This window comes from Cebidichthys violaceus, unplaced genomic scaffold, assembly GCF_023349555.1.
Source record: "Cebidichthys violaceus isolate CVI_PGR_0920_01 unplaced genomic scaffold, fCebVio1.0.p SCAF_63, whole genome shotgun sequence".
NCBI classification, from domain to species: Eukaryota; Metazoa; Chordata; class Actinopteri; order Perciformes; family Stichaeidae; genus Cebidichthys; species Cebidichthys violaceus.
In genome coordinates this window covers 691228-714476 of record NW_027176850.1, presented here as the reverse complement: position 1 = coordinate 714476, position 23249 = coordinate 691228, and the positions used below count along the sequence as shown (strand labels likewise).

Here is a 23249-nt window from a genome sequence, read left to right as displayed (position 1 = left end):
TGCATTTTAAGTTGTTTTTAGCTGCATGATATCTTTTTTTATCTCTTCTCTCAGTGTTTTTCAGTTGGCTGACATCCCTTCACACTGCAAATAAAGCATAGTTTTATAAATTTGTTGACATTCTGCTCCCTCTCACCTCTGACATTTGTGTGCATAACTTTGATTCCACTCTCATTGATGCAATGGCACACAGGACATTTTTTGGTGTTTAATGTATTTAATCTCCAGTTGTTTGTTGGCTGAACTTTGTTTTCCCATTTGTTTCTGATTGCTTTCTCATTCACATTTATACAGTATATTATCCAGACCATCTCCTACTTTGCCTTTATGAAGCATTTTTTATCTGACAATCGTTCTCTTATCCAGTTTAATTGTTTGAAATCTACCTTCTTTTTCTGCACAACCTTTACTGCATGAATGTTCCCCCTTCCTTCCCTCTCTTTTCCATGCTGGGAAGCTGCTTCCTACCGAGGCTCACACCATCAGTACTTCTTAACTCGTGCTCCCTCCTGTTGTCTTTACCTCTGTCTCTCTCTGCATGACCCCAATTCACAGGCAAGCTCCCATCTATTGTTCTCTCTGCATCTCTTGCCAGGTGTAGCCGTGTTGAGCTTCAGGCTAATGTGTGTGAGCAGCGCGGGGTGTGTGTGCGTTTGGGTTTATGAAGCATGTTTTTAGTATGTGCGTGTTTGTGGGACCTTCTGTTTTTCTCTCTTCTCTCTGTCCTCAATACCCAGGCAGCCCTCGTCTTTTTATTTTTTTCCCCTTTTATTGTCCTTTTAGTCTCTTTTCAGCACATGCATGCGTCTCTTTCACCAGGTGTATTTTGTTTTCAGCTTGAGGCTAACTTCTATATGCAAGAGAGAGACGGAGAGAGAGAGAGAGAGAGAGAGAGAGAGAGAGAGAGAGAGACAGAAAACAGGGAGAGTGCCCTAGTTCTTGCAGTAAAAAGTATAGAGGGAGGATAAAATAAACTGCAATCAAGGCAATAACAGTAAAATCCTTATGCAGAAAACGGTAAAAATGTCATGTGTGTGTCCAAGAGTGTTTTTTGTGTGAATGTCATCTTAATTGTGAAGGAAGTGTACCCTCCTCCCTTCCAGCTGTCATCGCTGCTCTTCCAGAATCACTCACTGGCATCCAGCAGAACCCGAGTGCTGCAAAAGTAAATTCTATTAATCAAATGATCTGCTTCATGTTTTCCTTTGGCCCAGTCTGGGAGGTTCTCGTGCTCAATTTCCCACCATATCTCAAGAAATCCCCTCCAGCAGACACATGAAACGCAGAAAAGGCTCGTGAGAAGGGAATGTTATGGATTCTGTTGAAAAATAAATAAATAAGTCAAATTAGTACTGCGGCAGCCTGTTGAATGCTGTGCTGATGACTGTTTCCATAATTAATTTATTCAGTACAATATGTAAAGAGGAACTTCACATAGGTTACCCTCGCCTCGAGGGACAAGAAAGCAGCCAATCAGTGAGGGTGTTAATTAAATGTATGGGTCATTGTCCAATCATCAGGGGTGTCAGTTGGCCTCAGCAGTAGATTATGGATCCAGTGATTGTGGTTAGTTTGTAATGAGCCTTCAGAGATAGCGACTGAATTTCACTGGGCATATGGCTGACACTTACTGAGGAGAATGAGCTAGCACTGATTTCAAAAGCCCACCGCCATGTTGGTAACAGAGATGAGTATTTAAGGGGATGGTGGGGGCTGTAATCCCAACGACTTGCACTGCATGACCAAAAATATATGGGCACCCGGATATTGCATCCATATGTGATTAGGGCTGAATAATAAATTTAAATGTTGTCAAGATTGCAATATTGCCGACTGCAATCTTCATATCACAAGAGGCGCGATGTTTGTCAAAGGCAAAATGTGTGTCGAAAATTATATTATTATATTTTAGACGTCAGAAGACATCTTTGTTTGTCATTTTATGTTTTTCAATGAAAATATAATAATATAATAATGATATAATGGTGTAATAATTATCATTTTCTTTAATATCCCAAATCATATTGCAAGGGATAGTTTGGACATTGTGTTGTAGTGTTTGTTGTCCATACAGTAAATCTGAAGCTACAGTTAAGCGCAGTGTAGATTCAACTAACTAATGCATTATTAATAAGTGAGCTTTAGAGATGTTGGCAGGTGGATTATGTTACTTATGTTTCCAGTCTGTGTGTAAAACTAAGCTCAGCCAACTAACTGCTGGTTCTGTATTTACTATTTTACCCACTTTTTCTAAATGGACTGAAACTAATCGTTTGCACTTACTGTCCTATAATGTATCTTTACTTATTAGACATATTCAGTATTAATACATCTAATTAGTAAAATGTATTTTGAAATAAACTTTGATGACACTGATTGCAACATGAATTCACAAAATTTTCTGGGAACAAGTCTTTGCATTGGGTTTTAAAATTGGGTCCCTCTGAGATTTATTGGTTTTCCCAAGGAAAGGGGCTAATGCAAATTCACCAGTATGCTGACAGGCAGGGGGAGTGTGTGTGTGTGTGTGTGTGTGTGTGTGTGTGTGTGTGTGTGTGTGTGTGTTGGGGGGGGGGGGTGTGATGTAACCCAGAGAAATATCAGCAATCTGGGTAAGCTGCTGTGTCTCTTCTCCCCCCATCCCCCCCTCTCTCCTCTATCTTATCAACTCCATGTTTCTCCCTCCCCTCCGTGCCTCTCAATGCTCCCAGTCCCGTCTCTCTCCTCCCATCATCTCCCCCGTCTCTTACTCCCCACCGCATGTGTTTGGCCCTAAATACACTCTCATTTCAAACCTTCCTTCGTCTCCTTTTGTTCGTTCATCGCCCAATCCATTTGTTATTCACTTCATAAAGCTTTTCAATTTCTCTCAGCATTTTTACTCTATCCCCCTTTCCTCCTTCTCCTTGCATCCTCTTCTCTCTCTCTCTCTCTCTCTCTCTCTTTCTCTCTCTCTCTCTCTCTCTGAAATGCGAGAAAGAGGGAGAGAGATTGACAAGAAGATGAGATTGAAAAGAGGATGAAAACCTGCAAAGGATGGATCGAAAGGGGAGGGGGACGGTGAGGAAGAGAAGGAGGGGAAAGCGAGGAGACGATCAAAGAAAAGGAGACTCCAGAGAGAGTTCTTGAATTAAATAGAAGATTAAATCGAATTAATATTGAATTGAGGGATAGAAAAAGACAAGAGAGAGAGAGAGAGAGAGAGAGAGAGAGAGAGAGAGAGAGAGAGAGAGAGAGAGAGAGAGAGAGAGAGAGGCAGGTGGATGATAGAGAAATGCTCCGTGTAACATATTTAAAGTGACTGGTTGATAAAGACACACACCCATTCTGGCAAGCGGGTTCACAATACACTGTTTAGATATTACAGACAGAAATGGTTTTTAAATTAAAATATGCCGTCTAATGAAAGCTTAATTAGCAGGAAATCACATGTAAGTCACTTCAACCTTCATAAGCCCCATACCAATTCTTGAACGGAAAATCTGCAGATGATGCGGTCATGAAAAGCATGTCGACCACAGTGGTTGCCAAAATTCACTGGCAACTCTCATGTGTTTTTTAGCCAAGTATACATGTTGTGGTAGCTGGCAGATTAGACAAACTAAACTAGATTTTGCCAGGTTTTATTTGGTGACTTGTGTTAAACTCCTTCTCATCTTTCCAGAAACACAACAGCTCATAGTGAGAATTAACACATTTATTACAAATAAAAAATATTCCACTCTACTTTCGCACCAATTGAGCAAGCCAGAGCCTTCACAAAGGAAATTGCCAAATATTCCTTCAGCAACCTTTAGGCTTTAACCCCCAACTCTGCAGCATTTCAGTATCTTTATGCTCACTGTTGTGGCCTTCTAACCCTCATTATAATGTTTCACTCTCACGGCTCTCATCAGCATCGTTTTCAGCACTAACTGGCATCTATTTTCAGCAAAAACATTCTTCAAAACCAACTGTACATTTCCTACCCCACACCAAACAGGCAGACAGACAAAGTTAGCGACTAGCTGGAGAACATAGTGGAGCATTTAGCCGCCAGATATTTCCCTCAGGACCAAAACAGAGCTACAAGGAGACTGCCTATCCAATTTGAATTTAGGCCTACCAGCTGGCCAGAAACCGGATGTTGGTCCGCATCTGCTGGTAGAATAAATAAGCAACTGTTGCTTACAAGTTCACCATTATAACTGCAAGTTAATGTCAGTGTTGTTTTACAGCGTGTTTCTGCTGCTTCCCAAGTAGCCAAAAACATCAATGCTGAAGCAATTGCCAAATTGGCAATTTGTTAACATAAATCTATGATGTATGTCACCGGCTACAAGCTGCTACAGTGTGTAAAATAGCACCACACCCCTGTCGCAGCAATATCTAAGTATGAGCTTCTGAAGATGTCAAGCTATTCAGTCTCACTGCCCGACTGGCTGGAAAAAAGTGTCTCACCTCCTTTTTAACTACCTCTGTGGTGAAAGAAACTTCCCTAAACTAGCTCCTCAATGTCCGAGAAAAGGAGACCGTCTTTTGTACTCTGTATTTCCCTGGGGTTCGACATGTGTAACTCTCACTGAAAACATTTCCATACCCTTCAAAGGTTCTTATAGGACGAATTCCCACAACGTCTAAGTCGTCAATCTCAAAGCATGTTGGAATTTTGAAGTTCTTCACAATCAATCACAACTTAAGTCCTGATTGACAGCAGACAAACCCTTGAGATGTCAACCTGCCTGGAATGATGGTCTTTCGTTCATGGTTGCTTTACCTTCCTTCATCTCTCTCCCCTTTGTGTCTTGCCTGCCTTGTTCCTCTTTTTCCCAGCAGACTGTCAGGCATGTTACCCCCACCTGCTTTTCTTGCACATGCCTCAGTTTAAGTACTCTATTTTAGATCATTTCGCAGTATGTACATGAACAAGAGCCTCTTTCTCTTCTTCTCCCCTCTGTCCTTACTTCTGGTCATTGGTTTCCATCTTTCTCTGCCCCATCTTTCTTGATGACTTTGGGGAGCACTGGTCGCTTTGGCTATCAGATAACAATGTCCTTGATCAATACATTCTGCGCGTGCCTGTGCGCGCATGCAATTCTATGTCTGTGTGTTTGTGTGCAAAGCCTGTCGTCTGTGCGTGTGCTTTAAAGTGTGTGTTTGGCCTTTTAAGGCGTATCTCTGTGGGATCAGCATGTGGCTGAGCATTGAGCTTTTAATACCCTTGCTAAGGCTATAGGGGCCAACATTCCTCTCCTATCGTCCTCCCTCCCTCCCTAATTAAGCTTTTAATACAACTTAAAAACCGTAGAAGACAACATTACTATTCATGGAAAGAAAGGGAGGAAATAAAGGAGGAGGGTGGGGAGCTGGAGGAAGGAGGGGACAGAAATAGGGAGAGCTGAATAGCAAAGAGAAACTTGAAGAGGTGGAGATGGCCAAAGAGAGAGAATGGCAGGGAGAGAGAGGGATTACAGGAGGAAGAGATGGAGCGTATATGAGAGACAGTTGGCAGTCATACCGATTTAAAACAGAGCGCAGTATTTTCCATAATGCTGACAGTTTTAAAATACTAAATTAGCTGAGAAAATGTCACAAGGTCTCAAAGGATTCTCTGAGCCAGACCAGAGATGGAACTTTTGACTATATTTCACTGATGTTGAGTAACCGACTAATCGACTAGACAGGGTTAATCTTGAGGCGTACAGAAATACAGATAACACGCCTCAACTAATCTTGACTCTAAGTGTTACGAATGTAATTTGACACACGAGTTACAGGTATATGTCCATATGTTCCTGAAGAGTTTGAATCCTTGATTGAAAAGGATTGAATTTAGTAGTATTTAGTAGAGAGTGGATGCAAGTAACCTCTTCACCTGTTATCAGTCTAGTAGTAGACTGATTCATACAGACCTTAGTGACCCATTAAGGGGAGACAACCCAGTAAAAATAAAATAAAAATAATATAATAGTAGGACCATGAAACTTCCTCAATGAATTACTTATATTAAGACAATATTTCTTTGTAAGTTTTCCCAGAAAATGTACGTTTTAATATGCAAATGAAGCACTATCTGAGCTTTTAATTAAAGGGATTCCGGATATCTTTTTTGATCACTCCATGCAAATAGCCCAAAATCTTAAGATTGAGCAGTGAATAATAATACGCTGTTTTTGTCTGGGGTGACCCCCCTAAGGTTTATATTAGTCTAGCAAATCAGAAGTGTACTTTGGCCCCACGCAGCACTTTATAGCATGAATCTATATATTAACTAAGTGGAAGCCAGTGTAAAGGAAATCTGTAATATTCTCACTTCTCTTGTATCTGGCAGCTGCAATCTGACATGTTGTAAAATCATCTTTTTGGGGAGATCTGACAAATTTTACCACATTGCTTTTGTGGTGAAGACTGCTAACAATACTAACTAAGGTTCTAGGGTGGTTTATCCTGGAGGCTAAATGTCAATTGTAAGTGACTAATAGTTCAAGCACCCCCCGGCGTTTGACATTTACCTCCTTTTCTTGCCTTTATTAGATTAGATTTGTTTGAAGTTAAAATAAAAGTAGAAGTAGTGCATGGAGGAGCCACATAACGAGATGAACTATAATACAAGCACACCTAGAAAGGACAGATACTTATTTTCACAGTGAAAGACAAAGTAAAACACTGAATAACACTCTTACTTTAGTCTTCTGTGTTTCCCTGTTTCTCCCATGATGGTGTAGCAGGAACAAACAAGTCTGTTCAAGCATGTTTGTCTGTTAATGTGGATTATCAGGATGTGTGTGTGTGTGTGTGTGTGTGTGTGTGTGTGTGTGTGTGTGTGTGTGTGTGTGTGGCCGTCACAGTGTTTCTTTTAGGTTATTTTAGCATCAGTGGGGTTCAACTTCATCACAGCTGGATGCTGTTTGATCAACGTATTCATCTGTCTTTCTCGCTCCCCCCGTGTTACATCAAAGAATGGAAGTGTTCTTTCCTGTGTGTATTCATGTTGTTGGTGTTTGTTACGCAATGTTAACTAAAAGTCCACAGACAACTGATACCGCGGTTGATGACAGCAAAGAGAACAGCAAGGATTAAATTGAAATGATTTGCATTATCAGCAGGTTGTTTGAGGTGTGAACCTCTAAGCAGCAATGCTAAGTGAATCAATATGAAATGTGAAATGACTTATTGACCTTTGTTCTGTCATTTTCATTGCTATAATGCACACCTACTTCAAAACAAACTAACAGAAATCTTAAGCTAATTACCTCATGCCGTAGCACTCAGCATGCAGTAGACAAAAAACAAACAAAAAAACAATTAGATTGGTTCAAAAGCCTCTCATGAAGCCTGCAAAATGCATACAATTAAGGGAGCAACTTGCTTAAATCCCTTTCTAACACATTTTGCACAGTTTCCAATCCACAAGAACCTTCAGGAATAGAAATACTGGTCATTACAGCAATCAAAGCCCAACTTAATGCACATGTAACTGATTTTATCATCCTACCTACTGCAACTCAATGGCGTATCAATTTTCATAGCACATTTATGTTCATTAAAGACATGTAAATAGATGATAATATGTGTCTTTGTACACAGTGTATTTCTGTTTATCCTGCAGCATCACTGATATGCTGAGTTCCCATAGAGAAGGAATTCAACTGGAATTGCGGCTTGATATTTGGAAAATTGATTTCTGTGTCATTTATAGAAAAGACCTTGTTGTAAGTAAGCCCCTTACCAATTCATAAAAGTCACCTCATACTCCAGGAAGACTTGGAACCTTTAAAAAAAAAAAAAAAAAGGACTGTTGACCTCACTGTTCACCTTTACTTTAGCACTACCGTCATTATAATAGGGCACAGAGTGTTCCTAAGAGGCTTTTGGTTTAAATGACTCAGGGACACAAACCACCTCACGATAACAAAGCTAAACAGTCAAGACGGGGGCATTTAATTATTGTGGACTGAAAATCTCCTTCCAGCAAGTTTTTTTCCCCCCAACCTAGCAAATGAATTGGTCATTTATTCAGTAAATGCACATAGCAATTTTTCACACCAGCCACAACACCAGATCCACCAGGCAAATTCTAACTTGAGCATTAAAAGATTTCAATTCACTCAATATGGTCACTTGTGTTTTTTTTTCTTAATCTTATCTGCGTTGTGAGATAAGGTATAAAATCATTACTGAAAAGAGCTGTGAGCTTTGGGCAGCTCTTACGACGTTGACTTTACACTAACCCCTGACATTTATCTGAAAGGGTGACTCACATTAAACACACACTTGTGGAAACACACACACACACACACACACACAGACACACACACACACACACACACACACACACACACACACACACACACTTGGTCTTTTAAAGGCCTAGTGGTCTAATGCGAGCTGTCAGCTGTGCCACATTGTTTTGACTTGTTACAAGGGATAGTGCTGGAGGGCGGAGGTGTGTGTGTGTGTGTGTGTGTGTGTGTGTGTGTGTGTGTGTGTGTGTTTTCCCTCAATGTACAAACGACTGCATGTGTACATTGTTTCCTGCATGTCTCTGTGTTAGCGTGTGTAAACTGTCAGGAAATGGTATAAGACAGAATCAGATAATAAGTGCACGTGTGTGTTCATTTATATCAGATGTTGAACATGTAACACCGCTTTGTCTCGTGCTCGCTCTTTTCATCTCCTTTTTATTTGTTATTTCCACTGAAAACAGATTAGACATGGCCCTCACACAAGCATTCACGCAGATGCACATTTACACAATCAGCACACATGTACAGTACATATACTCCCACACACTCTGAGTTGTCTTTGAGGCCGATTATATCAGATTGTAGATCAATGTTTTAAAGAGAACGTGAGTCTCGATCTGTAAAAGAAATCACACGCACTGATGTAATCTAATTCATCTTTGTCTCTTCTCGCTCTTCCTCCTCTCCTTCCAGTAACAGCCTCAGATTGAACATCTCACATCTGCATACTCGCAGTCAGATAGAGGCATGGAGTTCTTCCTGTGATCATCTCCTTCCCATACGGGTCGTAGTGCTAATTTTACAGCCAGATGAAGTAATGTGAAGGGGGAGAAAGCCCTCAAGCGGGATGTATGCATCTGTTTCTGAGTCTAATTTAACAAGCTTGAATTAAAGAGAAGAGACGCTTCTGTAGCAGCAGACTGAGCGACATTTCGTACAGATGTTGTTGCACATTTAAGGATGAGTAATCTTGCGGTCACAGGCCCCCAAGGTCGCTGCCACTTTTTAACATGCGTCACTTCACTTTGAATGTGAACATTAATGAGACTTAACTATTTGTCACAAGCTATGTCACATCCTCGGTTTAATTAAGATTGAAACGTAAAAAGGCAAAAACAAACCGCTCCTACCAATTCCCAATTCATCGTCAGCCTGATGATGCAATACATATCAACCTTGCTTTTAAATCTGTGTGTGTGTGTGTGTGTGTGTGTGTGTGTGTGTGTGTGTGTGTGTGTGTGTGTGTGTGTGTGTGTGTGTGTGTGTGGGGGGGGGGGTCACAGTAAGTGTCACTGAGACACGCTCCCCTCTCTAGGCAAGTGCCTTGAATTTGCCCCTGAGCAGGCCTCTTAACCACCAAACGCTCCAATTACAAGCAATAGAAAACTGCGGTTATACCGGGCAGCCCCCAGGTCTGAATATGTTTAGCCGTATCAAAACGAAGCGGGGATTTGCTGTGTAAGGCAACGCGTCTTGAGTAAAAAGCCTTCCTGGGATAAGTAACAAGTTAAAAGAAACTGTGAAATTGAGGTCAGAAGAAGAAAGAGATACCTGGGTGCTAAGGAAATGTTGGCAGCTGCGATTTTGATTTTGCCCTCAGAAAACATACTGACTTTTAAGATACAAGCAGGAGTAGAGTCTTTATCTCTCACTGTCACTGCGTCTCTTGCGCTCTCTCTGCTACTCTCGTCATAGCAGCGGCGCCCTTTGCTATCTCAGTAGCTATCTGTAATGGGCACAATGTTCAAAGCAGAGCAGTGGTGTTTGTGTCTGGGTGTTAAGTGTCTCAGCATGCCTGCCTGTGTGAGCATGTGTGTGTGTGTGTGTGTGTGTGTGTGTGTGTGTGTGTGAGTGTATCCCTGGTAAAATGTCGTCTCCATGGCCCGGTACGCTCTCTCTCCCTCGCCATCTCTCTCGTCTTCCCTCTCTTTCTTTCTCTCTCAGCCCTCCAGAGTAGTCAAAATCTTCCTTCCAGTCAATTGAAGCCGTTTTCATGTCTCGCACCCTGAGCCGCTGCAGGCAATGTGCGTGCGTATCTGTGTTTGCACCTATGAAGTGAGTCTGCATTTGTGTGTATGTTTGTGTTTGTGTGTGTGTGTGTGTGTGTGTGTGTGTGTGTGTGTGTGTGTGTGTGTGTGTGTGTAGGCTGCTGCAGGCTAGCCTGACTGTGTGATGCCTGCAGAGCGCAGAAGACAGGGATGACAATCTGACCGCCTGTTTGTAAATCAGCATCAGTGTAGATAGATGTGTGATAAACTGCGCAATTTAGCACCGGTTAAATTATGCTGTGTATGATGTGTGTTGGACTCAGGAGATCTTATTAAAGCTGGTCATGTGAATCCTAAATTTCCATATGATAATTATATTAGTCTGTATTGTAATAGATGTGAGTGTGTGAGTGTATGTGTGCGTGTTTATGCCTGTGTGTAAGTGTATGGTTATACTCTTTTATATAAATCCAGTGACATTTGTAATAGCAAGAACTGAAGTGGAACAAACTCACCAAATTAAATATACCGTCAAGTTAGCCTGAATTACACCAACCTCCATTAATTCATGATAGTTTAAAGGCAAACACCGTCATCTGCCTTCCTAATGGGTTTTACCTTATATGACGGGAGATGGTTGGAAGAGGCCTACATAGTACAAAACACAAGAATGTCCCTAAAGTCTGTCTATGGGTTTATAATTGAACTTTTTACTTTGATGACATTTCATTGTGTGCGTTTACACGCATTTTAGTAACCAGGCTACTGTGGGCTTTCTCTTGTAAGTTTATTTTACTGAACTGTCATGTCAACAAGAAACCTGGATTCCATAGAGGGAGAAGGGGATCAGGGAAACCTGATTTCCCCAGGTAGATTTCTCCTGGAGAACAATTTCTCTGCAGCGTATATGCCTAAACGGGTTTTTTAATCAGCTTTATACAAGTATGCATGTGCATAACAAAGCCTTCAGTCAGTGCCGGAGTAAACAGGCGGATGAAACGACAGATCGTGACATTAAGATAAGTTTGGGGTTGGGGGGGGGGTGTGATTACTGACATGCTGCATGTATACGTGGATTTAAGGTAACCAGGTAACTACAGTGCATATAAATGCGTTCACCAACAACCCACGCAACCTGGCTACTTAAAGCGACTTTAACCAATATTTATCGACACCGGTAGCGACTATCTGGAGCATGTACAGTAGCAGCTAAAAAAATATACATGAGGCGGTAGAGATCAAAAAACGGAAACATTACCGCAATTCAATGATGATGTTGCTCTGTAACTGCTGGGTGTGTTAATACGTTTGCTAAGTATGCCATTTCAACTTCAAAGATGATGATATGTTGATGTTGTGAACTTGTTTTTGCTGCTCCCAAAAATAGTTACAGGTTAATTACATGTTTAACTGAATGTATTTTAGCTGCAAACCAAATACCATAAAGTTCTCCACAGTGAATTTCTCCACGAAAGCTCCAGATTTATACAGTTTCATATATTGACAACTTACAAACCTTGACCTTACGACATATAGGCACTCAGTTACACTGGTTTCTATTTAATTATCCTGCTCAATTGTTCCGATAATTTGTGTATGAGCTCACCTGCTACCATGTGTGTGTTAGTTTGTCAATCCACCTTGGTGCCTGCACTGCACAGAAATCATTGGAATGAACCCAATCATGTACAGCCAGCTCCCATCAGAGTCGTGCAATCATTTTAACCATAATTATTTTGGCCTCAGGGATTTTATTTCACAAGCAGTTTACTTTAGTAGTTTTATCGACTTACAAAGATAACAGTTACAGCATGTTTAGTGTCATGAGGTGCAAACACTGATGCACCGTAGTCCATTAGTGTTGGTTTAAATGAGGAGTTAAGCATCTCATTATCTAAATGCTGTTTGGAGTTATTTCATTAATATTGGCATGTTTAATGATCTAAATGTTGTTTCAGAAAATTGTATTGCCATTTCTTTCAATAGAGGCGTTAAGTGACACATACTCTGGCCTGAATGCTATTTAAATAATTTCATTAGCATTTGTTTTTAGGGGGCGTTTTAATGTGTCTAAATACTGCTTTGAATTGTTTTGACTGTAGTGGTTCCAGACGAGCATTTAGGCGTCAAATAAACAGCTGTAAGTTGCTATCAGCCAAAGGCGAGTTATTTTTGAATATGGTGTGCAAATCTATCAATTTTTCATGTTTGTTCTTCCTTTCTAAAGAACACTTCCTCTGCTATAATAAGCTAGTTTTGATGTTCAATTAAATAAAACAGGATCATATTGCATTAGATACGGATGATTCGGTATGTTGAAATCATATAACACAAATCAACATATTCTAAATGAGAAATATTGAATTTCACCACTAAGCTAAATGGTGTTAGTTTGATTCCCTGATGTGCAGAGACTTTTTCCACCAGAGCAAGCAGCATATCTACCACTTGATACTGGATGCACTCAAAGCAGGTGTTTCCACACAGGTGTGGTTTCTGACTTAATTAAGTTAATTAAGCTAATTGGTTCATTAAACAATCAATTATCCCATCATCTGCTCCCGTATGCCATTACAGTCATCGCACGACACTCGGCCTCTGTCCAAATCCTTCCACTTGGCTTCAAATGATTTAAATGAGTGCATCTGTCTCCAGGTTTGATCGATCGATGGATGAATGGATGGATTAAATAAAGAGGTGAAGGGGAAATGATGGATGTGCACATGGAGGGAGCAGTGATAAACGGCTGTATGAGAGGATGGATGAAACAGAGGGAGGAGTTAACTTTTCATGAGATGCAGTAATCTTGGACCTACTCACTGAAAGCTCTCATTCTTTGCCATTTTTGGGTTAATTAAAGTGCCACAGGCTTTGCGAACATCAACCATACTGACTGAAAATTATACTTTTTCCCCAGGCATGGCTAAAAATAGGTCATATATCTTTTTTTTCTACGTTTTATAGTGTAGTAACCCAGAAATAAAAAAAGGAAAAAAATTACCCAAACGTCTGTGTGATCTGCAAAATGAACCAGTCACACATAGTTCAAAAAGCTTCCATGACCTTTGACAAATTTTTGGATGTAGAATAGTTTGATTGTCTTTGACCAAGTGTCTTTGTAGCCCTATTTTAGTAGTAGTAGAATTCAACATGCATGCTTTTCTAGCAAATCATTTTTATCCTTTCTCTCAATCCCACCACCTTTTCAATTAAATTCAGTAAGTTTCATTGGCATGACATTTAACATGTGTTGCCAAATCACAGTTATGATTATGAAATACAATAAATAAAATAAACAAAAACAAAAGGAAACAGATTTAAGAAAAAAGTACATTAAATAACAACATAAAATAATAGAATCCATCCATCCACCCATTTACCTCCGCTCATCCCGGGTCGTGTCGCGGTGGCAGCAGGCCAAGCAGGCTGACCCAGACTTCCCCCGCAGCATTTTCCAGCTCATACTGGGGGATCCCGAGGCGCTCCCAGGCCATCTGGGAGATATAATCCCTCCAGCGTGTTCTGGGTCTTCCCCGGGGTCTCCTCCCAGTTGGGCGTGCCCGGAAAACCTCCATTGGGAGGCGCCCAGGAGGCATCCTAATTAGATGCCCGAACCACCTCAGCTGACTCCTTTCAACGCGAAGGAGTAGCACCTCAACTCCAAGTTCCCTCCTGATGTCCAAGCTCCTTACCCTATCTCTAAAGCTGAGCCCGGCCACCCTACAGAGGAAACTCATTTCGGCCGCTTGTAGCCGTGACCGTGAATGGGCCATCTGGTCTCTGTACGACTGCAGTAGGAGCTGTGTCCACATTCTTGGCAATAAGTCAGACACGTTCCCGGTGGGTGTCGGCCTCCGCCAGGGCTGCCCTTTGTCATTGTATCTAGGCGCAGCCGGGGGGTGGAGAATGTCTGGGGTCTCGGGATCGCTGTTTGCAGATGATGTGGTCCTGTTGGCCTCCTCGGATTGTGACCTCCAGCACTCACTGGGGCGGTTTGCAGCCGAGTGTGAATAAAATAATAGAATAAAATATGTAAATATTAGTAAAAGAGATGGTGGTGGTAAGCAGAAAACAGTACAAGTAAATTGTCCCTCACAGACAGACGCACAGTCTCTCTCACACACACACACACACACACACACACACACACACACACACACACACACACACACACACACACCTATATACTGTATATATATCACCAGTTCCTCTCCTCCCTCTCTGTATCACCTCTTTGGAAATAGTAGTCAGGCAGACAGCTAATGTCAAACCACCAATTACACAGTCAGTCGCTTTTTATCCTCTCCCTCTCTCTTGTTCTCTGTCTTACGCACCCACAACCACCAAGTGACACCCACACACACACACACACACACACACACGGATTCCGATGTCAGGCACTTTTGTTTACCAGTCATGTCAACAAGTATTACAGCATGGTAATCACTGACAAACTAAGACTTTCCCTTTTAGCCTACACGTCAGCACCACACACACACTCTCTCTCTCTCTCTCTCTCTCTCTCTCTCTCTCACACACACACACAAATACACTTGACACCAAAGAGGAGATTAATCCATACATGTTACTCATTTGTTGCAGCTCTCATGTTGGAAAAAGAAAAAAGCTTCTCTCACTCTTACTTTCTCTCTTTCTCCAATACCATTATTGGAACCATCAGCCAGAGTGGTGGCATGGACTGGCCCTTATGCATGCACTCACACAAACACACACACACACACACACACACATATTGTCTATCTGGGCAGTCCGCCCACTGCATGCTAAGCTAATGAGATTGGCAAAGTTCCACATTACCAATATCAGTGGCAAGCTTCCTTCCATTCTGTCTCAAATGCACACACACACCCACACACCTACACACACACACACACACACACACACACACACACACACACACACACACACACACACATAAATAGACACACAGAAATCCACGCTCTGAGACACAGAATCAAACAGACTCACCGGCAGATACGGGTCACACAAGAAGAGAAACTCAAACACGTGCAAAGAGGTTTGCCCACAAAGACATTTCTGGAGTTAAACACAAAAATGACCTAGAAAGAAAGGAGTAATAATTAGCTGGCAGGAGTCTGTGGAGATAATGGAGGGATGATACAGCATCCTGCAATATTTTTATACTTCCAAAGAGACACAATTCACATTGACATGCTTCCACCCAATCACATTTTTCATTCAGGTTGAAACATTCTTACACATCCATTAAAAAAAAAATGCATTCCTGTAACGCTTGAGAACAGTATATGCAAATGTCATAAAACACTTGACCGGGGTTGTGACCTGATGCCATTGTTGGAACTCCCTGTCCGCAAAGGAGAACAAAAGTGGGTAGAACTCACTTTGAATTAGCTTTATTGTGCTTGAAAGCACTGACATGAAATTTTCATGACGTTGTGGCCCGAATTCTATTAAACATTAATCCTTGGCGATGTACTTGTCATGGATACAGAGTGCATTCTGACTACATTACATTACATTACAGTCATTTAGCAGACGCTTTTATCCAAAGCGACTTACAATAAGTGCATTCAACTAAGAACAAAAACTGCAGCAATTTTGGGAGAAAACACTGAAGTCTTGTGTATTTATTTGTACTCCTAACGTTGACTCTTACTACGACAACATAACAAGAGCAAAACCATTGGTCATTGGTTCAGTTGATATCAGTGTCCCCCCCAATGTGTTTGACAAGCTACTGAGTCTGATAAATCTATTTCATTTGCAAAACTATTAAAGTTTAGAAGTCCTGCCTGCCAACATTTTGTCAACTTCTGTCTTAAATTGAAACTTCGCAATTCTGTAAATGGAAGTGAAAAGCACTGTGATATTAGGTTGGACTGAAATATGTATTAATGTAATAAATATAATATTAAATGGGAAGGATGCCAGTGTAAGGCCGTCCAAATTAAATTCCTGGCAGAACCAGATAAAATAGTGTGTGCAGGTACGGCTCTTTTGTTATTAGACCTATGTCTCTTTTGTCAAACTCATTTTTGTAAATATGCGTGTGTGTCTGAATAGTTTTACCATGTTTCCGTGGCGTCTGTATCTTGGGCCAGAGCAGCAATACTTCTAGCTGGGCTACTTCTTCAAGTCATCATTTACTGAAATAAATTAATGTTTTACAAGGTTCCTGCAAAAAACGAGGGGATAGTGTTTAATCTGGGCTAAGAGCTGAATGGAAATGTTCCAACCTTTAAATTTTGCATAACTTCTTTTCCAGGGAGGGAATCGCATGCATTTCTAGGAAACATTCACCCGCTGTTATACATGTAGTCATTTGAATATGACACATATTACAGTAATCACTTATGTCACATGTAAATCGATACTTGAATGTCACGGTGCAGGGAACACTCAAACAGGGATTGGACCCAAATGCGTAATGTTATGCAGGATAGCTTAAGTGAGGTATTGAAGGTAAAAGAGACCAAATAGGTAGACGAGTCACACACATTCACTGTGCTACCCACATACGAGTCTATTAGGAGAACAAATACATGGTCAAGAGGAGTGCTGCGGCTTTGTCTGTATTATTTACATAGCTATACAGTTATATATTCTATGAAGTGACTGCACACTTTTTTCTCACCTGATGATCTGCTCTTCCTCCATCGCTCCAAATTGAAATCACATCTTTCTTAATGAAATTCTTCACCCCCCCCCCCCTTTTTATAGCATTTCTCTGTACCTCACTCACTTTGACACTTACTATCCCCTTCTCTTTTGCTTTTTGCTTTTCTCTCCTCCTGCACTAATTGTCACGCATCTCTTCTTCCCTCACTCCCTGCCCCCCCCCCCCCCCTCCACTTGGCACCCCAGCCCTCTGCCTGTTGCTACGGTTACCAGACAGCGAGGTAGGCAGTGTGGAAAAAAGAAAAAGAAACTAGGAGAGAGAGAGAGAAACTTTAAGAGGGCTAAGAGATGTCGCATGTGTGTGAAAAAGGGGAAGAGAGAGATGGGAGATATGGATTTGTCACTGCGTGGGCTCATTCTTTCTATTTAGATTAAACAATCATGACAGTTCAAGTAACACACTCTCAAACTTTGCTGTTTTATAAAAAAGAGACTGATCTTCAACTTTAGTTACAAAAAAAGACATTCAAACCTACGCCCTGAATAAATCTTGATAGGTGCTCATCTGCTTAGCCCGCCTAGATTCCTCTTTTGGTTTGTCTTTGGGTTTTGTCTTTACTTAGTTTACAATAAAATGGTAGTGTGGATATATGTTTCTTGGTAGTTAAAATTGTATTAGTGGAATTTAATAATTGTAATGCACAATTAAAGGACTAAACATAAAAAACAATAACCTTGGAATGTAAATTAGCACTTACTAAAGCTGTTCTCTCTGTCGCTGTCCAAGGTCCTGAACCGGTTCTGGGTGGATTCTCCACTTACAATGATGAGAATGCTATAAAATTGTCAGAAATCTCCATATTAGTGGGTTATTACTATGTTTATGTCCCAGTTATTTTTCATTGGCCGTCCAACTGGACATTCAGTTATACATGGTCATTGATCAATCTGAGAATTATTTTGTTGATTAATTCATTAAATGCTTAGTCCTGCTAATGTCAAATTAAGGGGAAACTGCCCATCACAATTTCCCACAATCCAAGCTTTCATATATTGTCATATATGACAAATAAAAGAAGCAAATCCTCGTTTCTCGAAGCAGCCAGCAAATGTTTGACATGTTTGCTTGTAAAATGACAAACACATAATCAATTCCCTAAATAATTTGGGATAAATTGCCAGTTGATCAACAAATCAACTAGTCAAATAATTGTTTAAGCTTTTGTATTCCGTGTGTTTTACCAATGACATTTGCAGTACCTCCATTTTGAAAGCAGAGATGCTTGCATTTCTCTCTGTAGTCCTCAGCAGTCTAGGTTTCCACTGATGTGTATCTTGAACTCAACTCTGAACAGGTTAGTTTTGCTTCATGTGTGCTTCTGTACATTAGTGGGTCGGAGGTAAAAACATATTTTCCCTAAAGCTATCAATAATGCACTCTCCGGGACTGTAACCAGCTTCCCAAAGCAGAGTTCCCTGAGGTTCCTAAATTTGATCGTGACTAGAGAATTGTTCATTTTTGTCGCTGCTTTTTACTCATTTAACATATGCCTGTCATAATTCATAGTTTTGACACAACTGTCTTCAGGGTTTTATTTTGTTTGAATTAATAATTGCCTGGAAACAATCAATTCTTGGTCTAGACCGCTCGTGATAAATCACAGCAGCAATGAGTTCCTTTACCCGTGTATGTACACAGTAATCGATTGATGCCAATACAGTCAAACTGCCCAATTACTTGTAGTGTCTGTAGAGTTCACTGGTCACATTGTTCGCCAGCAAACTGATCTATAGAAATGGACACATCCAGTTTAGGGCCAGTATGCCAGTGAATAAAGTACAGTACGGATGTACAGTAAAGATGGTTTATATATCTGGATTTGTGCCACAAAACAGATACAGTTTGTGGCTACCTTATTTTAGTTATACTTTTATATCTTACCTGGTTTATTAGTTGACATCAAATAAACAGAGACAGCAAAGATCAAAGGGAAAAAGGAGATGACAGGATTTGAAGTATGGTTCACTGAGAAAACTGGAATGTTTTTTGGGGTTTTTGAGTTAATCTTAGAAGTGTTGTTATGTCAAGTGTGTGTCTTTCCAATCAGGCAGTCCTGCCAGAATTATTTTCTCAAATTTGGACACCTTTGCTGTTTGTTTTCAGGGCTTTCAGATCTTGCCAGGTTTGGGCGAGAACACCGAATATATAATCTGAGAAAAAAGAAATGGATCATGGGAAGTAGTAGTGTGGCCTAATTACGCTTTTCAGCTGCCAAGGAAAAATTCTCAGAAATAGACCCAAATAAAAAAAGATAATGGAAGTATCTGTCCACAATGGCAGTGCTGAAAGAAGAGGATATTTACAAAAGCGGGTTTCATTTTGTATATTTCTGGGTGAGAGAGAGTACTGTAGGTGGAGCTGGGATATCCAGCTTCATGTCCCAGTTACAGCATCCATGTGCCTTGCTGAACTGTCCTCTAGTAAGACACTGAGTCCCCTTTCTTTATCAGTGGCATGAAAGCCTCATATAAAATAGTATAGGTATACCTATGGATGTGTTTCCCTCTTCTTACAGAGCAATCTGAAAAGTCTTTTTACAAAGGTTGTAGGATGGACAATGGCAAAATGGTATACTGTTTTTTTCAGTACAACAGATGTTCAATCTTGTTGGTTAGGCATGCCTTGTGTGTGTTTTTGTCGTTGCAGTTAGTGCATAGTGCAGAAGTACCCTTTGGTCTCATCATCTCATCTCATCAACAGTCCTACAATTGGCTTGCAAAGACAGTTATATACAGTGTTTATTGTGTATGTTGTACCTTCATTTTAGTTTCCCTTCTCCTCAAGCTAAACAGCAGAGACGCAGTCTGTGGAGAGGACGTGGCAAACCGAGGAGCTACTGCATAGACAGCAAATAATAGCACAACTCCTAGGACAGTCGCGAATGTATTGGCATGATAGGAGAAGTCCCAGCTGTAAGCTCTACTGTCAGAAACTCTACAACTTATTTAGATGTCTTATCTCACACCAACATTGTATGAGCCCACAGAGTCAGTTTCCAATTCATTGTCAGTGGACCAACTCTTAAAAGTGGCGCCTGACAATTAATTTACCGTTCAAAATAACTGGAATTGTGCAAAGTAAATGATGGTTTTGACCTTTTAAAATGTCGGGTAACAGTAGCCTAAAGGTTAGAAGTTTGTTGGTTTAAACTTGTCGGGAAATGTGGTGGAATTGAGTGACACACACCCTCCAACCCTCCCTCATAATATGCTGGTCCCTTGAGCAAGCATCTTACTGCCCCCTGCAGATGTGTTTAACAACAGTTATGAGTCACCTGCTAGATGAGTTTGTGAGAAGCCCCGTGGTTTTGATGAAGGATGGCGTACGTGCTCGCTCAGCTGAATCCCATCTTAAAGTAAGTATGAAGGCACATTCCTGTGGGTGACACAATTTTGCGCGGCGGCACTTTTCCACATGTGCCACTCAGATCCCAGTCAACTAGCTTTACCACTTCCACTTATGCATTAAACATTCTTTTTAAGTACTATCCTCTGTCTCATCTTACTGTTGAAATGGCACAATGCACAGGATTCATATTGTTTTTCTAAGGATGCATACGATTCTAAAGTACTACTGGATCTTTTTAACGGAGAGAGTTGAAGGGTGCATTTAATCTCTTGACAGAAGTCTGAGTCTCATCGTGTCAGTGTAGGACTAAAAGTTTTAGGATGGTTGGAAGAGTGTTTATGTTATTTTTAAAGCTGTTATAGAATTGATATCTTATTAAATGCACGTTAGGCAGCACTTATTTGCAACAGGAGCCCAGCTGTTGCTTGAGAGGATCTCATCTCAATAACTATACGTTGGTGAGCATATTTCCATCTTCTCTGCATGATGCAACTGTGGTGAAGTGGGACCTCTGCTCGCAGGAGGCCGCGGACCTCTCGCTCTTTCGTTGTTGTTTGAGCAACGAAGTCACGCTAAGAAAAATCAGCTGGATCCGGCTTACAATGAAAAAGTATTTATAATTCACAAATGCTAAAAGACAATTACAAACTGAATTACACTGTCGACAGTAAGGAATCGCGAAACCGAGTTCAAAGACTCTCCCCCCCTACCGGCCTACAAACGCCAGTTTACAGTAAAGAGGATCGCCAAGAACTGAACAACATCTCTCGGAACAATGTTTTTATACCCAAAAGTCAGTAGTTTACTTTCAAAAGTCCACTATCAGCTTTGTGATTGGCTGGAATCTGATTGTCTCCTCCTGTCCTCGGACAATGCTCTCCATTGGTCTAAGTGATCCGCATAATGTCTGAATAGTGTCCTCTGGTCCGACCTGTCCTCCTCCTCATAAAACTGCATGTACCCGACCCCCATGTTTTCTTAGGGCTGTCTTCATCTACATCTCTGTTTGATCAATACATCTCCTCCCCCCACTGTTAACACCCCACATTCCTGAAGTCAGCTCACCAAACTCATCACATTGTCATACAGTTGTTTTCGGATCTGAAAAGCCTGTCTCAAAGGTCTCTCTCTTTCCCTCAAAACATTCAGTAACTGTATTTTATAGTTTGATACATAGAATGATTATACTTTTATGATTTAACACTTTTCCAAACAAACATGTTATAACATTATATCCACCACTAGGAGTGATTATTAAACACACTAACATTGCTTTTTAACATTAAATTCTTCACACAACTTACAATACAGGCCATTTGTGGCTTATTGCAATGCGTTTTAATGTTCTTCAAGACCCATGTCAGTGAGCAGCAACACTATCAAAGACAGACACTGGATTTGTCTCAGCTCTGGAAGTGCTATTCAGAATAAACAACAAGTGGAATGGGCACTGCCTAAAGTGCTTTAGGGTGCTACCAGCAACATCCATAGAAATCACAAAAAAAAGTAGGGCATTTTGGGCTCGTCCTATCACATATCACTGTATACTGGGGCGCAATAAACACAACAAGATAAGCCTGAAGCCGGAGACTTTTACTATGATCGCTGCCTGACGCATCATGCGTCCATTTGCAACTTTTGTTGGTTTTGCACATCCTCCCGAAATGTACGCTGCACATACGTAAGATGCAAAATGCTCATGGAAGTTAAGGGCAATGGAAGAGCAGAACGAGAGAAACATAACATAGGCCCCAACATTTATGATAGTGTCTCTCTTTCTGCCGTAATCACAGAATTAACAAAGTAGTAACTTCCTCAAGTGTCACCATGTTTATTATTTTTACCATGCGAATCCAGAAGTTCTATAGTTCTATAATTCAAATGTGTCTGTAGTGGAATACCAAGTTTGTGAACAGTGATAAAAAAAAGTTAAAAAGCAATCATATCGCTATAGTACAGGGGTCACCAACCTTTTTGAAACTGAGAGCTACTTCAAGGGTTTGGGTTAGTTCTGGGCCTTTTCGGTTGGACTGCGTTGCCTCGCCTCTACCCCCGAGGACTGACGGACCTGACGACGGGGTGCACTCGTGACAGGGGGCGGCTAGGGCCGCGTATCCAGTGCCAACGGGAAGCGTCTGCCATTCGGAACCTGAAAACCTAGTGCGGTGCGGCGACCTCGTCCTTTTAAAATCTACACTAATGCAAGCGTTTTTGATTAAAAAAGAACAGCAACAAAAAAATGTATATGGAGCTCCATGGTGACTATTGCTATTTTTAGAACATGCCTTGCGGGCGACTCACGTGGTCCCTGCGGGGACCAGGTGCCCGCGGGCACCGTGTTGGCTACCTCATAGTCTATATAGGGCTGTTTCACGTGCCTTGAAGCTGTTCATTTTGCACACACTTCCACTTAATGTCGGCAGTCATCAGAATGCAAAGTTGCAAAAAAAAAATAGAATTATTATAGGCATGTAGTTTAATGAGAACACTCTTATGACCACAATAATTGAAATGATTTGATTACTGTGTGTATCTAAATCTCTGTGTCAGGATTTCCAAGTTTCAATTTCCAAGTGTTTCATTGATCCATTCTGGCAGAGAGAGGAGCTGGATTGCTGCTAATCTGGCAACTCTAAAATGTCAACTGAGAGATCTGTGTGTGTGTGTGTGTGTGTGTGTGCGTGTGTGTGGCAGGTTCAGAGGGCCTCCTCCATCTGTGAGATGAGCTGTGTTACTACACACACACACACACACACACACAGACTCACACATAAAGTCTAGCTGAATTCAACACGATTAGCCGAGTGGAGCTTTGCCTTTGTGTTCAAGCTGACCAATCATTTTGACCTGAGAGATTGAAAGGGCGAGGTCAAAAAGTAGTATAGAGTACTTGTGAAGCTTCTGTTAGATGACGTCTGTCCACAGATGGAGAAATGAAAGAGAAAAGAACAATAAATGAGCAAATCATGTGCGATGGGCTTTGCAGTTACCAGATCTCATTCCAAT

The 23249-nt window shown here is 41.1% G+C and overlaps 1 protein-coding gene across 5 annotated transcripts in view; it reads left to right on the top strand.

The window, feature by feature from the left end:
- The window catches only part of csmd3b (CUB and Sushi multiple domains 3b), a 342676-nt gene that overhangs the window by 41075 nt on the left and 278352 nt on the right, over positions 1 to 23249 (top strand). The window lies entirely within an intron of this gene.